This window comes from Ursus americanus, chromosome 16, assembly GCF_024610735.1.
Source record: "Ursus americanus isolate L20-20 chromosome 16, mUrsAme1.1.p, whole genome shotgun sequence".
NCBI lineage: Eukaryota > Metazoa > Chordata > Mammalia > Carnivora > Ursidae > Ursus > Ursus americanus.
The window spans coordinates 22,926,866-22,943,324 of NC_142142.1; the positions used below are offsets into that span (position 1 = coordinate 22,926,866).

A 16,459-nucleotide genomic window follows, 5' to 3' on the forward strand; every position below is an offset into this window, starting at 1 on the left:
GAGATAAGTAACTTATTTTAGTCACACTGTGTCAAGCTTCCTTGTTATAAAATGTTGGTAAAGATAGAAAAAAGTTACTACCATTGTTGAGAAGACTAAAACAGATAATCCAGATAAGGGGAGTTGAAAAACAGTATTAGCTTCTACTATTATCATTTTCATGGTATTATTTTCATTAATGTTATCAATCTAGAAATGATTATATTCCTACTGAATTCTTGATAGGTTCTAGCCCATTCTACACAGGGCTGATCTAAACTTTCTCCCTGTCCCTCAAACTATCTCCTCATGATGGACAGGTTTGAGTAGAAGGCTTTACGTCCCATGTCACTGAAAATGGTGTGTTCATCACACAGAAGTCCATAAATATCCTCTCACAAACTGTTATTCATAAATATATCTGTAGGCATCATCACTTTATTGTTACCCATTTTTCAAAGAGTTATCCTAAAGCTTGATTTTATAACCATTTGGTAAAGCAGTTTTTACTTTGTGGCTATTTTGGACCCAAGATAAGTTTTAAGCCTTCCCAATATGCAGCTTCTCCCACTCAAGTTCTCAAAGATGGGAAACATAACAGCAACTAACTAATTAAAAAATATTTAGTCACAATTTATGGTAACTAAAAGTATGCGTTTTTAAAATTGAAATAAATAATTTAATATATTAGTTGGTAATAAAGTGAGGCACTTATTACAAACAATCTTTGGAGTAATACTGTTTTTAGACAATGATTTTCATATCCATTGGTGATTCTTGCCAGAAAATGTGATTCATGATGATGATTGTAGGAGGATTTTTGTATTTCCTCAATTTCTCTTACATGTGTTGGTGGTCAGTCCCAGAGCTGCTTAATTTAATGCCTTGATGACATTGTCAAACACCCAGCTGTTCTGTTTTTCTGTCATGCTCAGGGTGTATGTTTTAGTCTCTAGGTAAATGCACATTGTGGTCACAAAATGACAGTCCCATGCCTCACATTCAAACACTGTCCAGAGGAACATGAAACAGTTAACTTGACTCTTCCTTACGTGTTTTTTTTTTTTTTCAGGAGCCAGCAGCCACTTCACAAAATCCTCCTAATAGTATTTCCTTCAAATCTCATTGGCTAAATAGGGTCAAGTGACCTCTAACCAATTACTGGCAAAGTGATAAGGATGATTGCATTTGGGGAAATATGACGCACACTCCATGGCTGGCAATTGGATCTGTACTACATTCCCAGGTCTGTTTAGAAGAAAGGACATAAGTGAACAAAATTGGAATTGTACAAGGGAGCTGGAACTCTGACAGGAAGGCCATGTTCAACAAATCACTATGCTGGCTGAAGAACATGAGGACTCTCTTCTTCAACATTGTCTTTCTGTTGCATGAAAAAACATAGCATGTCCTGCTGTATATGCTAGGATATCCATACATACAGGAAGGAAATGATGCTCATACCTCTCAGTATTTATAATGCTTTTGAATATGTGCTTCTTTCAAGACTCATGCCAAACTCATTTCCTCTTTCTTCACTTCTTTTCTTTCCTTAGAGACATGGCTTCCAACATTGACCATAATGAGATCATTTGCTCCATATGTGTGAATTATTTAATAGACCCAGTCACTATAGGTGACTTTACAACCAACATTGTTTTGGAGACACGGGTATTCCTTGCCAGGCAGGCAAGACCTTACCACTTACTGAGCTCTATAGAAAAGATGTGTGAGATGCACATGAAAACAAAGAACTTCTGTGAGGTTAGAAAGGATCTGCTCTGTTTGCTCTGCTGTAAATCTAAGGAGCATGTGGCCCATAGACATTGTTCCATTGATTGGACTGCTGAGGAATACCGGGTAAGCAATGGCTGAGAGACAAGTTTGAATCTGGAGGATCTGATATTTGAGAGATTTGAGAGATTATCAGGAAGCAAAAGTAATTTTTATTCATCCATGCATCATATAGAACAGATATTAACTGACATTATGTGCCAGACACTTGGGTCAGCTATTGCAAAAAAGATAGTCTCAATCCTATAGCACTTACATTTTCACAGTTAAAATCTTACAACTCAAGTCGATGGTGATGATGTTGATCACAGTTGGAACTGTGACAATTCAGCGTAAGACCAAGGTGAACAAATCTGTTATTTTTAGGAATGGTTACTGTCCACTATGACCACTATTGCAAGAAGCCTAATCTAACAGAGTCTACTTAGAAACACTATCTCTTTGCTAACATAATAGGATACTAGGAGATAATAACTAGCAACAGGACAATTAAAAGCTGAGACAATTTCCATTTAATGAATATGGTTTGGTGACATTAAGTTTGAGGGCCAGTTTCCTCCATAGTGAGACAACGTTTCCAACTGTAGGTTTACTCCGTGGTTATAAAAGTCCTCCATATTTGACATTGGGCTTAACAATAAAATGCGCTGGCACTTTGCCCTCTTTAGTAATCATTTATCTTGCATTCCCTGCCCCTCTTCATGTTAGGATATGACAGTTTCAATAACAGCTTTTCTGATGCTCACATTCTTGGTTCTTTTGTAGCAAAAGCTCCTGAAACAAATAAGATCTCTGTGGGAAAAGATGCAAGAAAAACCAGAGAAATAAAAAAAAGAGAGACCAGCAAAATCAGAACATGGGAGGTAAGCAAGGGATTCTGTTTTCTTCAGCACCAGCCTTGAATACAGTGATCATACTTGAGATAAAATGTTCATAGTCTTCAATGAGTGGGCAACCAATAGCAAATCTAATCATCTATAAGGAAGTATGCCAATTTGTTATGATTTCTTCCTAAAATCAAAACAACCAGCTGATGGATGTTATTTCTGGTAAGATAATATCAAACCAACAGGTATTGAAGAATAACTATCATCAAGGGAGACAATAATTAGTAGATGAGGTAAACGTAGGTTTTCTTAGAAGTAAAGAAATTATTGAATGTGTAGAGGATATTTTTTGATTATTTTAGTGATTGGACAATATGAAGTAACAAACTCATGGGGATATCAAGCAGGTAAATACACTCAAGTTGAAACCTAATAACTAGAGCAATCCTAAAGTTAGTTGAAATCCTATAAAATTCATATTGGTCAACACATGTATTATAAGAGATGAAATGTTGAGAGATGTGGCTAGTAATGTAGCATTGGTTATTTCAAAGTGTGACCTAAATGAATGACTGAGGAATGTGGATCTATCACTTCTGGATTAAAAAATATGGATTGAACACCACTAATGAGAGGTGAAACAAAAGTTTAGCTACATTTTTGAAGAAGTAAAGATTTCCTGATAGAAACATAGAAACAGAGTATTAAAGAACCTTGTCACCACTAATAAAGGAATCAAAATTGGGCTGTGTGAATAACAAGATGATATAACAAAACTATTTTCATTAAAGGTGATATCCTTAAGGGCATAACTTACAATATTTTTTCCTTGAAATATCCAGTACCTACAGTGTCTCAGTAACTGTTCAAAGCCAACCTAGAAATAGACAACAGCAACAGATTTCCTTGCACTCAAGGAGCTCAGGAGGTAGTTGGGCAAGGTATTTAACTAGTCAAAATATAAAACTTAGAGTATGAATCACCATGCTAAGTGATTTTGAGAAAAATACAGTAGGAAAGTAAATAAGGAAAGTAGCTTTGACAAACTGAATTTCAATATGGTTATCAGAAAAGCCTTACTCTGAGAGATCACATTTTAGGCAGACATCTGCATGAGGTCAGAAATTAAGGCATGTGGCTATTTGGGGAAATACCTTTTTAGGAAGAGTAATTAAACACATCTCAAACTGAACTTATTATTTTCCCCCACGCCTGCCTTTGTTTCTCCATTGTGAAGACAATAAAGGAAAATAAATGAGAGTAGAGACATTTGAAGTCAGATCTAAAAATCAAGCATGACCTATTTATGAGAAGTACAGTTGAAGTAAGCATGCTAAGTGGCTGGACTGCATTTAAGATGAACTAAAGGAGGAGGAAAGAAGATGGCGGAGGAGTAGGGACCTTTTTTCAGCTGGTACCCTGAATGGAGATGGATATCTACCAGATCATCCTGAACACCCACTAAATCAGCTCGAGATGTAGGAAGATACATCAGGTTCTCTATAAACGAACATCTCCGGGGCTGAGTATTGAGGTACAAAGTGGGGAGCTGTGAATCTGTGCACAGATATCAGAAGATAAAAAGAAAGGGGAGGGAGCTGTGGCACTCTGGCGCCAGGAAGCAGTAGCCTCCTGCATTGGGGAGCGGGCTGGACTTGCGGACTGGCACCCGGGAGAAAGCAGACTGAGACCGGGAGCCCGGCAATGCGTGCGCGCGACCAGACTGAAAACCGGAGCTCCCGAGTGCGTGCGAACCACACTGAAACAGGGAGCTGGGGAGCGCATGTGGGAACCGGTGTTGGAAGCACAAAGGACAGAGACGTGCCAGCCCTGGGAGCGAGGGCTCGGAGAGTGGCTGTGGGGCGCACAACCCGCGACAATGTAGGGTTTTTAGCAGCACGTACAGAAGCAGAGTTAAAGTGGCCAGGAGAGCTCAGTGGAGAGCTGACTGCCTCTGTTCTGAGACAGAGGCTAGGATACAGCCACTGCTGCTCTGACTCTCAGAAGAGTCACAGAAAACCGCCAGGGAAAGCAGCCAGAGGACAAAAGCCCAGAAATACCGGTTCACATTGTGCCCATCCCCACACCCCCTCGCAGGGGACCGGGCAACTCTACCCAAACAGGGTTGCCTGAGTATCAGCGTGGCAGTCCCCTCCTCCCCAGAAGGCAGGCTGAAAAGTCAAAAAGCCCACATACCTAAGGACCCTATGAAACAAGTGCACACTGCCTGGGTCCTGGTCAATAATTAGGGCTCTGTGCATCCCCGCAACCTCTCCTCATCAGAATGACCAGGAGGAGGAATCCCCAGAAAAGAAAGGAGACAGAGACTGTGGCCTGTGCCACAGAACTGATGGATATGGATATAACCAAATTGTCAGAAATGGAGTTCAGAGTAACAATGGTCAAGATGATGTGTAGGCTTGAAAAAAATATTAATGAAAATATTAACGAGAATATAGAATCTCTAAGGGCAAAAATGAGAGCGAATCTGGCAGAAATTAAAAATGCTATGAATCAAATGCAGTCTAAACTGGATGCTCTGATGGCCAGGGTAAATGAGGCAGAAGAATTAGTGAATTGGAAGATGGGATGATAGAAAGAAGGAAAAAATGGGAACTTGGCTCCAAAAAATCCAATCTCAAAAATGTAGATTATGGAAGATCACGGCCTCAATGAAACATTCCAATGTCAGAATCATCAGCATCCCCAAGGGGGTGGAGAAAGAGAGAGGTCTAGATGAGATATTTGAACAAATTATAGCCGAAAACTTCCCTAATCTAGCGAGGGAAACAAGCATTCGTGTCCAGGAGGCAGAGAGGACCCCTCCCAAAATCAGTGAGAACACACCTACACCACTTCACATAATAGTGAAATTCACAAATATTAGATCCAAGGATACAATCTTGAAAGCAACCAGGGGGAGGAGAATCCTCACATACAGAGGGAGGAACGTCAGAATAACGTCAGACCTGTCTACACAGACCTGGCAAGCCAGGAAAACCTGGCAAGGCATATTCAGAGCACTAAGTGAGAAGAACATGCAGCCAAGGATCCTTTATCCGGCAAGGCTGCCATTCAGAGTGGATGTTAGAGACAAGGACCTTCCAAGACAGGCAGAAACCGAAAGAATATGTGACCACCACGCCAACCCTACAAGAAATATTAAGGGGGTTCTATAAAAGACCCCAAGAGTGACACAGAACAGAAATTTACAATCTATACAAACAAAGACTTCACAGACAACATGACATCATTAAAATCATATCTCTCAATAATCACTCTCAATGTGTATGTCCTAAATGCTCCCATAAAATGCCACAGGGTTGCAGGTGGGATTAACAAGACATGACCCATCCATATGCTGTCTACAAGAGACTCATTTTGAACCTAAAGATACATCCAGACTGAAAGTGAAGGGATGGAGAACCATTTTTCATGCCAACAGACCTCAAAGGAAAACTGGGGTAGCAAGTCTCCTATAAGACAAATTAGATTTTAGGCTGAAGACTGTAGTTAGAGATACAGAAGACCATATCATTCTCAAAGGGTCTAACCAACAAGAGGATCAAACTATAAATATCTGTGCCCCCAATATGGGAGCAGCCAACTACATAAGCCAAGTGTTAACCAAAATAAAGAGACATACAGATAATAATAAGTCAACAGTAGGGGACCTCAAAACTCTGCTCTCAGCAATAGACAGATCACCTAAGCAGAAAAGTAACAAAGAAACAAGAGCTTTGAATGACATCCTGGACCAGATGGACCTCATAGATATATACAGAACACTATACCCCAGAACAACAGTATACTCATTCTTTTCCAATGCACATGGAACTTTCTCCAGAATAGACCATATACTGGGTCACAAGACAGGTCTCAACCGATACCCAAAGACAGAGATTATTCCCTTCATATTCTTGGACCACAATGCTTTATTAAAAACTATTATCAACGACTATATGCCAATAAATTAAACAACCTGGAAGAAATGGGTGCCTTCCTGGAAAACTATAAACTACAAAGTCTGAAACTTGAAGAAATTGGTTATCTAAACAGATCGATTAATCATGAAAAGATTGAAGCAGTGATCAAAAACCTCCCCAAAAACAAGAGTCCAGGGCCCGACGGATTCCCCCAGGAATTCTAGAGAACATTCAAAGAAGAAAAAATACCTATTCTCCTGAAGCTGTTTCAAAAAATAGAAATGAAGGAAAACTACCAAACTCATTCTATGAGGCCAGTATTACCTTGATCCCCAACCCAGGCAAAGAGCCCAACAAAAAGGAAAATTACAGACTGATATTCCAGGTGAATAAGGATGCCAAAATTCTCAATGAGATCTTAGGTAATAGGATCCAACAGTACATTAAAATGATTATGCATCACGACCAAGTGGGATTCATCCCTGGGGTGCAAGTGTGGTTCAACATTTGCAAATCTATCAGTGTGATACATCATATCAACAAGAAAAGAGTCAAGAACCACATGACCCTCTCAATAGAGGCAGAGAAAGCATTAGACAAAATACAGCATCCTTTCCTGATTAAAACACTTCAGAGTGTAGGGATAGAGGGCACATTCCTCCATTTCATAAAAACCATCTATGAAAAGCCTACAGCAAATATCATTCTCAATGGGGAAAAGCTGGAAGCCTTTCCCTTAAGATCAGGAACACGATAAGGATGCCCACTCTCGCCATTATTCTTCGACATAATACTAGAAGTCCTTGCAACAGCAATCAGACAACAAAAAGGGATAAAAAGTATCCAAATCAGCAAAGAAGAAGTTAAACTCTCTCTTCGCAGATGACAGGATACTCTATATGGAAAACCCAAAATACCCCCCCCCCCAAATTACTAGAACTCATAGAACAATTCAGGAATGTGGCAGGATACAAAATCAATGCTCAGAAATCAGTTGCATTTCTATACACAAGCAATGAGACTGAAGAAAGAGAAATTAGGGAATCGATTCCATTTACAATAGCACCAAAAATCATACAATATCTCAGAACTAACTTAATCAGAGCGGTAAAGTACCCATATTCTAGAAACTAGAGACGACTCTTGAAAGACATTGAAGAAGGCACAAAAAGATGGAGAAACAGTCCATGCTCATGGATCGGAAGATAAAGATAGTTAAAATGTCTATGCTTCCCAGAGCAATCTCTACTTTCAATGCCATCCTGATCAAAATACCAGTGAAATTTTTCAAAGACCTGGAACTAACAGCCCTTAACTTTGTGTGGAACCAGAAAAGGCCCCGAATCACCAAGGAAATGTTGAAAAGGAAAAACAAAGCTGGGGGCATCATGTTGCCTGATTGCAAACTATACTACAAGGCTATGATCACAAAGACAGCATGGTACTGGCACAAAAACAGACACATAGACCAATGGAACAGAACAGAGACCCCAGAAATGGACCCTCGGCTCTGTGGGCAACTAATCTTTGACAAAGCAGGAAAAAACATCCAGTGTAAAAAAAAAGACAGTCTCTTCAATAAATGGTGCTGGGAACATTGGACAGCTATATGCAAAAGAATGAAACCTGACCATTCCCTCACACCATACACAAAGATAAACTCCAAATGGATGAAAGACCTCGATGTGATACAGGAATGCATCAAAATCATAGAGGAGAACATAGGCTGTAACCTCTTTGACATTGGCCACAGGAACTTCTTTCATGACATGTCTCAAAGGCAGGAGAAACAAAATGAACTTGTGGCACTGCATCAAGATAAAAAGCTTCTGCACAGCCAAGGAACCAGTCAAAAAATCTAAGAGGCAACCCACAGAATGGCAGAAGGTATTTGCAAATGACACTACAGATAAAAGACTAGTATCCAGGATCTATAAAGAACTTCACAAACTCAATACACGAGAAAAAATTAATCAAATCAAAAAATGGGCAGATGTGAACAGATACTTTTCCAATGAAGTCATACAAATGGCTAACAGACACACGAAAAAATGTTCAAAATCATTAGGCATCAGGGAAATTCAAATCAAAACCGCCTTGAAAAAAAAAAACCGCCTTGAGATACCACCTTATGCCAGTTAGAACGGCAAAAATTGGCAAGGCAAGAAACAACAAACGTTGGAGAGGATATGGAGAAAGGGGAACCCTCTTACACTGTTGGTGGGAATTCAATTTGGTACAGCCCCTTTGGAAAACAGTGTGGAGGTCCCTCAAAAAGTTAAAAATAGAGCTACCTTATGACCCAGGAAATGCATTATTGGTTATTTACCCCAAAGATACGGGCATAGTGAAGAGAAGGGCCATATGCACCCCAGTGTTCACAGCAGCATTGTGCACAATAGCTAAATTGTGGAAGGAGGTGAGAGGCCTTTCAACAGATGACTGGATTAAGAAGATGTGGTCCGTATATACAATGGAATATTACTCAACCATCAGAAAGAACTATTACCCAACATTTGCAGCAACATGGACGGGGCTGGAGAAGATTATGCTAAGTGAAATAAGTAAGGCAGAGAAAGTCAATTATATGGTTTCACTCATTTGTGGAACATAAGGAATAGCAGGGAGATCGGTAGGAGAAGGAAAGGAAGAATGAAGGGTGGGTAAACAGAAGGGGGAATGAACCACGAGAAACTATGGACACTGGGAAACAAACTGGGGGCTTCAGAGGGGAGGGCGGTGAGGGATTGGGGTAGGCCAGTGATGGGTATTAAGGAGGGCACATATTGCATGGAGCAATGGGTGTTATACTCAATCAAGGAATCATGGAAAACTACATCAAAAACTAATGATGTACTGTATGGTGACTAACACAACATAATAAAAAATTTAAAAATAAAAGATGAACTAAAAGCTCGGAAGGAGCTGAGATGCCTTTCATTAGACGACTGGATTAAGAAGTTGTGGTCCATATATACAATGCAATATTACTCAGCTATCAAAAAAGAACGATTTCTCAACATTTGCTGCAACATGGATGGCACTGGAGGAGATAATGCTAAGGGAAATAAGTCAAGCAGAGAAAGACAATTATCATACGGTTTCTCTCATCTATGGAACATAAGAACTAGGAAGATCGGTAGGGGAAGAAAGGGATAAAGAAAGGGGGGGTAATCAGAATGGGGAATGAAGCATGAGAGACTATGGACCCTGAGAAACAAACTGAGGGCTTCAGAGGGGAGGAAGGTGGGGGAATGGGATAGGCTGGTGACGGGTGGTGGGGAGGGCACGTATTGCATGGTGCACTGGGTGTTATATGCAACTAATGAATCATCGAACTTTACATAAAAAACCAGAGATGTACTGTATGGTGACTAACATAATATAATAAAAATATTTTAAAAAATTCAAAATATAAAAAATAAAAAATAAATATTTGCATTACAAAAAAAAGAGTGAGAAATTCTTATCTATATAAAACGTTTTTTCTTACTGACCAATCTCATCTGAGGTCAATTTGTTTTGACTCTTCAAGCAGAGATCATTATTCTCACAGCATAAACAAATATTAGTTGGAAACTACTTAAATATTCCACATTAAGAAAAAATGAAAATCTAATTAATGTAAAAATAAATAAATAAATAAATAAATAAATAAATAAATAAAGTACTGAAATGTAGTAAGACTGGTGTAATGAGGAGAATGATCCAAGTGGGGCCCACAGCACACAGATAAGTAGCTGCAATTTTACTGAAGGTTTATCTAAGATATGATAAGAAGTTGAACCATATTGAATAAAATTAAAAGCGTCTGAAGTAGTTTAAGCAAGGAAGAGATATTATCACAATTCTTTTTTTGGCAAATTCATTCAGATTGCAGTTGAGGGAGAATACTGATTGGAAGACTTCAAAATGAAAGTCAAGGAAGCAAGTAGGAGAGAATTGAGATGAGGAATAACTGATCAGGAATAACTGACCACACATCATGGGAAGTGGAAGGATTCAAGGGATAGTCCTTAGGGTAGAGAAATGTCAGAAAATATGATTTGTTTGAGTGTAGAATGTTAAAGGGGTGAGACAGGTTTTGATTCACATTGGAACATCACCTAGGTTAGAAATGGAGGTGACATGGATGGTTTGGTCTAAGATAATGTTAGTTTGAGAAATGTGACCCTTCCAGTTCCTGTGAAATATCCTAATAAAATATGCAGTAGGCAGTTGGATGTATGAGGTTGGAGCCCATGTGAAAGATGTGCCTCAAGAGGGTCATTTCCAATTGTTAGGGTATTCTAGGCATTGGAGCCGAGGGATCTCACACAGGAGTTTTTAGAAAGAAAAGAATAAAGTTTTCACATAGAAAGATAACTTGAGGAATGCCTATATTGGTAAGTCCAGCTGGGAAAGAGGAGCTGGAAAAAGTAAATTGTTAGAGAGAAACCAAGAGACAGTGATTTGTTTGAAGCCCAGGGTATGCAGGTTTTATAGAAGGAAGGGAGGATGACATAAAGAACTTAGTGACATGCATGTAAAAAACCATGTGGATTCAGCAAAGAAGGTTCTTGGTTAAAAGGAGAATGAAAAGGAGAATTCACTGATTTCATGAAAGACTGAGAGTTCCATAAATGAGTCTAGTGAATGTTTACCTGTGATCCAGAAATATATTTTGTTGGAGGTAAAAAAGACAGCACAAAAATCAAGACATTGGGTCAATCGAGTATGTTTTGTTTTAATTTCAAAACCATGTGAGTGAATAAACGATGTTTACCAGTTGGGGGGAAAGTAGGGTAAGATAAAGTGAAAAGAGATCAGAAGGGGGAATTAATACTAGAAGGTGGCTGTCTGCTGATCAATGTCTCTGAGGACAGCTAATGTCTCTGAATGTCAGCTAAGAAAGGGGGAATATAACCTTGGGCAGGAAGAGTTAAGCTGTACTCATACACACAAGGTTCTTGTCTGCATGCAGTTTGTGGATGTGGAAGGAAACATTTTAGGAATTATTATTTGTTATTATTTTCTCAAAGCAGAGTCAGTCTGTAGCTAAAGTATCTGGGCATAAAAGAGACTAAATGGATTTAGTAATGAAGGTTCTTAGCATATCATGCAAGACAATTATTGAAACACAAGTACCTTTTATTTATGCAAATGTAAATATTTGGGGGAAGGAGTTAGAGCCAAGGTTTTGGCTTCTAGTGTAATAAAATTACCAGATGAGTAGAAAAAAGGGTGGGGGTAGAAACACGTCCCTAAATTTGTTTTCAAGGAATATACCAAGTTGCTAAATGTTGGAAGACAAATAGATGATAAGACATGGATAAAACCAGCCTGGCTGTATGGATCTAACTAATCCTCTCCCTTCAGGGTTATGTGACCTGTGGAGGGAGATGATCCGGGCTATCAGAAGGTGTATCACTTGCTTTACGAGGAAGAGAGAGACGTTATTTAGAGCGAATAGAAAAGGAGAGCAAAGAGATTTTTCAACAACTCAGAGAAAGTGAGGACAGCATGGCCTTCACGGGAAAACTCCTTAGACGAATGTATGAGGACCTCAAGAAAATGTGCCGTAAACCAGGCATGGAGCTGCTCTGGGTAAAGACTGAGAAATGGAGAGTCACGGTGCTGCCTGGATCGTGTCCATATTCTCTTTGCCCTCCCTCAGGACTGTGCAATGATGCTTTCTGATACTGTGGTAAGGGTGTCACCTGTCACAGTGATGCTGATGACCAGGCTAAAATCTGTAAAAGTCTGTGAAAAAGCAAGCTAAAAAACTTCCAGAGAATACCTCCTTCTCAAATTCTAATATATATTCAATTACTGACCAACCACGACCAGGAAACTTGTTGAAGATGTATGGATTTGTATGGAGACCCAGTAGAAATGAAAAATTTGGGAATCTATACAATTAATTTTCCCTTTCTGTTTTCATATACATGATACAATCTGCTGGAATTGGGGTTTACCCACCCTTAGGGATAAGTAATGAAGTTTCTACTGTGAATCTTGTGGTGTATACTAAAACTTTCTCTGTGTTACTCTTTATAGCATTTTAAGACACATTAAAAAGATAAGTTTGCCTCTATACTAAAGGTTTGAGAATTGTTTAATAGTTTCAGACTGTTGATGTTGAAATAGGAGCATAATTTGTTATGATAATAAAACGTATTTCATAACATCTATTTTTCTACGTCTCCAAAGATAGAAAAGGGTTTGTTGTTTTTGTGTCAGGTGGGGTTGGACAGGGGTCTGTGGAGGCCTGTTCAGTTGCCAGGATTCTGTGCATGACTTGCATGAAGACAAATGCCATTCCTGATTTTAATTCTTAGAAATGTAAGAACACATTAAGGATATGGCCTGAAACCATGAGAGGGTTCTGTGGCAGAAATAGGTATTTCCACGAAGCATAAAGTGGGAGGAGGGAGAGAAGAGGCATGGGGGAGGATAATCTAGGGTTTGGGGCTCCCACACGTAGCATGTGACCTGAGCTGAAATCAAGAGTAGGTCACTTAACCAACTGAGCCACCAAACTTTCTACTTCTAAAAAAATGTGAATTTTTCTTTCAGTTTATTTTACCTTGGCATATTTTGGTAAAAAATACTTAAATATGAGGCAAAATGATCACTCTTTAGGAGTTATTATTATTAGGAGGTATTATTATTTTCTGAGAAGATGAGCTGGCTACTTCTCTTACTGTGAATTGCTAATGACCTCCAATTTCAAATGTTTCAGAGGAAAAAAAAACAGAGTTTAGCGATATCCCTCTTCTTCATATATATTAAGAAAATTCATAAATTTCTTCTATTTTTGTATGGTTAAAGATTTGCCCATTAGGAAGACAGTCCAGTAGACCTTGGCCTACAGTGGATTTCTAGAGCTATCTCATTGCCCTGGCCCTCATTTCCAGGGATAAGCTAGAAACCCAGACACTATTATATAGTGTCTATCAGGACTCAACACTGTATGTTAACATGATTGTTTCCTTCCTCCTGCAGTGCCCCCCCTTTTGAAAATGAAATAACCACCTGTCATATCCCCCTGTGTGAAGATCTGAGACATTTCCTCTTCAGTCCTGATCATCCTGATGTTTTCTCTAATACAACAAGATCTAAATATTTTCTCACCTGGCGAGCCCAGACATTTGCTTGTGGTCAACTTTACTGGGAGGTGGATGTGGGGAACTGTTGGAACTGAGTCCTTGGATTTTGTGATGATTCTTGGGCAATGAGGAATGATATGGTGCTTGACTTGGAAGGAATTTTTCTCCTTTTTTGTATCAAAGAAGACAATCAATGCAGTCTCTTTACCTCCTCCCCGCTGTTGCCTCAGTATGTGGAAAGGCCTCTGGGCCATGTGGAGGTGTTCCTGGATTATGAGTGTGGTGTAGTGACCTTTGTGCATGTGGCCAATAGCGCCCTCATTTGCAGTTTCCTCTCCTGTTCCTTCTCTTGCCCTCTCCAACCTTTTCTCTGCTCTACACCCTCATAATGAGGGATATGTTAGAATCTGACCCCAAGTGTCAGGAAGGCCTTATCCAAGGTATCTCGGGGAAATGCCTGCTTGATTTTCTTTCCCTTCCTCCTTTATCAAACACAGTGATTACTTTTAAAAGGTTGGTAGTTGTGTCTACATTTGTTTCCATTTTCTTTAAATAAAAACAACCTCTCTTAGAAAACAATGATCTTATTCTATGTCTTGTGTTTTCACTTGCTTTTTAAGGTAACTGGAGGCAAAGAATATCTGAGTGGGTTTCTCAGCTAACCGGACTTAAGCAGGAGCACAGGTTTCTTCTCACTGACGGACTTGGAATTCTCTTCTCTCTGCTCTGCATCTGCTTAGGCATGTTTCTTTACCACGGCTCGGTTTTAAAATCTCTTCTTTGTGGAACAGTTTTTAAAGCCTCTGGGCTAATTGAGGTCTCCTGATTATGTGGACTCAGAAGACCTTATAGTCTTTGTAAAGTCCACAAGCTAATATTGTCCTTCTCCTCTAGTTTACCTATTATAGGAGAAGAAGGATATGCCAGCCTTATGTACAGATATATTTCAAGTAGGTGGCATAGAGGTTAAGATATAATCGACATTCAATAAGTGTTTGCGTAAGTTCATAGATGTTACAAGATAACAAATAAGGACATGCTCTACCACTGTTAAAAAGCATACCAAATGCAACCAAAATTAAATGGAGTATTATTTTAAAAAGATGTGCATTAGACTCCTTTCAAAATTTATAGGCTCAGGAAATTATAACAGAGACACAAAAGAGATACTTATCTAAACAGAATGACATCAATATAGATAATAATTCTACATCTGGGAATTTTCAGTAATTTTAATGAAGGTACCTGTGGTCAGAGATAGCTTAAATTTTCATGTACCAGACTGGACAGTGAAAGTTTTTGCTATAGAAAATAATGAATACTCAAGAGACAAATTACATTTAAAATGGTTCTAAAGTTAATCAATCTTAAAAGTTTCAAAGAGATGGTACATTAAAATATTATAACAGCAAGTATACTTATACTACATTTCTTTTTTTATCAAGAATCATATGCATAATGCTAAATATTCTTGTGTTTATTTCACTTACTGGAAGGTCTGGCATACAATAAATACAAACAGAGTTTCAAATGTGGCTCAGGGATTTGTAGAAGTCTGGTAATGTCTCCTTTAGTGAGAGGATACCTACAAAAGTCTGAGAATGTCTGAGCCAACACCTAGGAGTTTAATGGCAGACGAGTTGCATGATGGATTGCTTAACAGAAGCAATATGAACATATAATTCTGTGGTACTAATGTTTTAATGACATCATACACTTAATCATCCTTATATTTCATTTAGTTTAATTGTATATTAGAATAAAAATTGAGATGAACAAATACAACAATAAGGGAGAGTAGCAAACTTTCACTGCAGAAATATAAATAAAAACAGCAAAGTTGAAGTGAAGTTTAAGTAATTTGTGTTTCATTTCCTTCCATTGTAGAAGATCAGTATCATACAACGTGTTTTTGAGCATGAATTACTTTATGACATACCCTTAAAAAGAATTGACATTAATTCTTAATATTTAACAATAATTCATGAAAATACTAGTGAGAATATGTCATAAAAAACAACTAGCATTTGTAGAAAGCATGCCATGTGTAGGCAGTGAATGGTGGGAGTTTAAATTAATTAGTCTTTCAGTCCTCACAATAATTATAAGCAGAATAGAAAGACAAATAATTTATATTCTCCAGATAAGGATAATAAGGAAAGAGTTAAGAAATGAATTTAATTTGCCATATACTTAACTCTGTAAAATTACACTGTGTTGAAAGCATCTTTCAACCAGTTTCTTCTTTCATTAAGATAGAAGTGTTTGCAAATAAATGTGTGGAAGCACTTGGGAAGTGCCATATACTTTGTGAAACTACAGTGGTAGAAAGCGTCTGTCAACTAGCACCTTCTGTCATTAAGATAGAAGTGTTTGGGATAGGAGTTAAGATGGTAGAGGAATAGGGTGACCCTAAGCTTGCCTCCTCCCTTGAATACAGCTAGGTAATTATCAAATCATTCTAAACACCCAATAAATTGATCACAGGACTGAGAGAGCAAAGCTGCATTTCTACAAGCAGAAACCATGACCACCCTGTGGAAGATAGGAACCGGGGAGAGTTGATTTGGGGGAGAAAAGAGCCACCGGCATTGCAGGGGGAGAGAGGCCTGACCTCGGAGAGAGGAGGGGGAGAGAGAGAGAGGGCGAAAAGAGTGAAAACATGTGCAGGGGATTGCCTAGGTAATACTTTTCCCCAAAACCATTTACTGGGGAAAAGGAGAGGGTTTAAATATCACAATTTTTTAAAATAAATAGTGAGGCACAGAGTTTGAAGTTTCCGAGGTCAGTGCCATTGCCAGGGTCATGCGTGGCAAGCTGAGTGGTGCTCCAGCAAGGAAGG

At 38.8% G+C, this 16,459-nt stretch overlaps 1 protein-coding gene across 1 annotated transcript in view; it reads left to right on the plus strand.

Annotated features, from left to right (window-relative positions):
- The window catches only part of LOC123803816 (tripartite motif-containing protein 64C-like), an 89,411-nt gene extending 76,718 nt beyond the window's left edge, over window positions 1–12,693 (plus strand). Inside the window, 3 exon segments of the mRNA XM_087868220.1 lie at window positions 1,052–1,225; window positions 2,539–2,636; window positions 11,885–12,693. The gene's annotated coding sequence lies outside the window, so the exon portion shown is untranslated.
- Window positions 12,694–16,459: the final 3,766 nt, after the last annotated feature.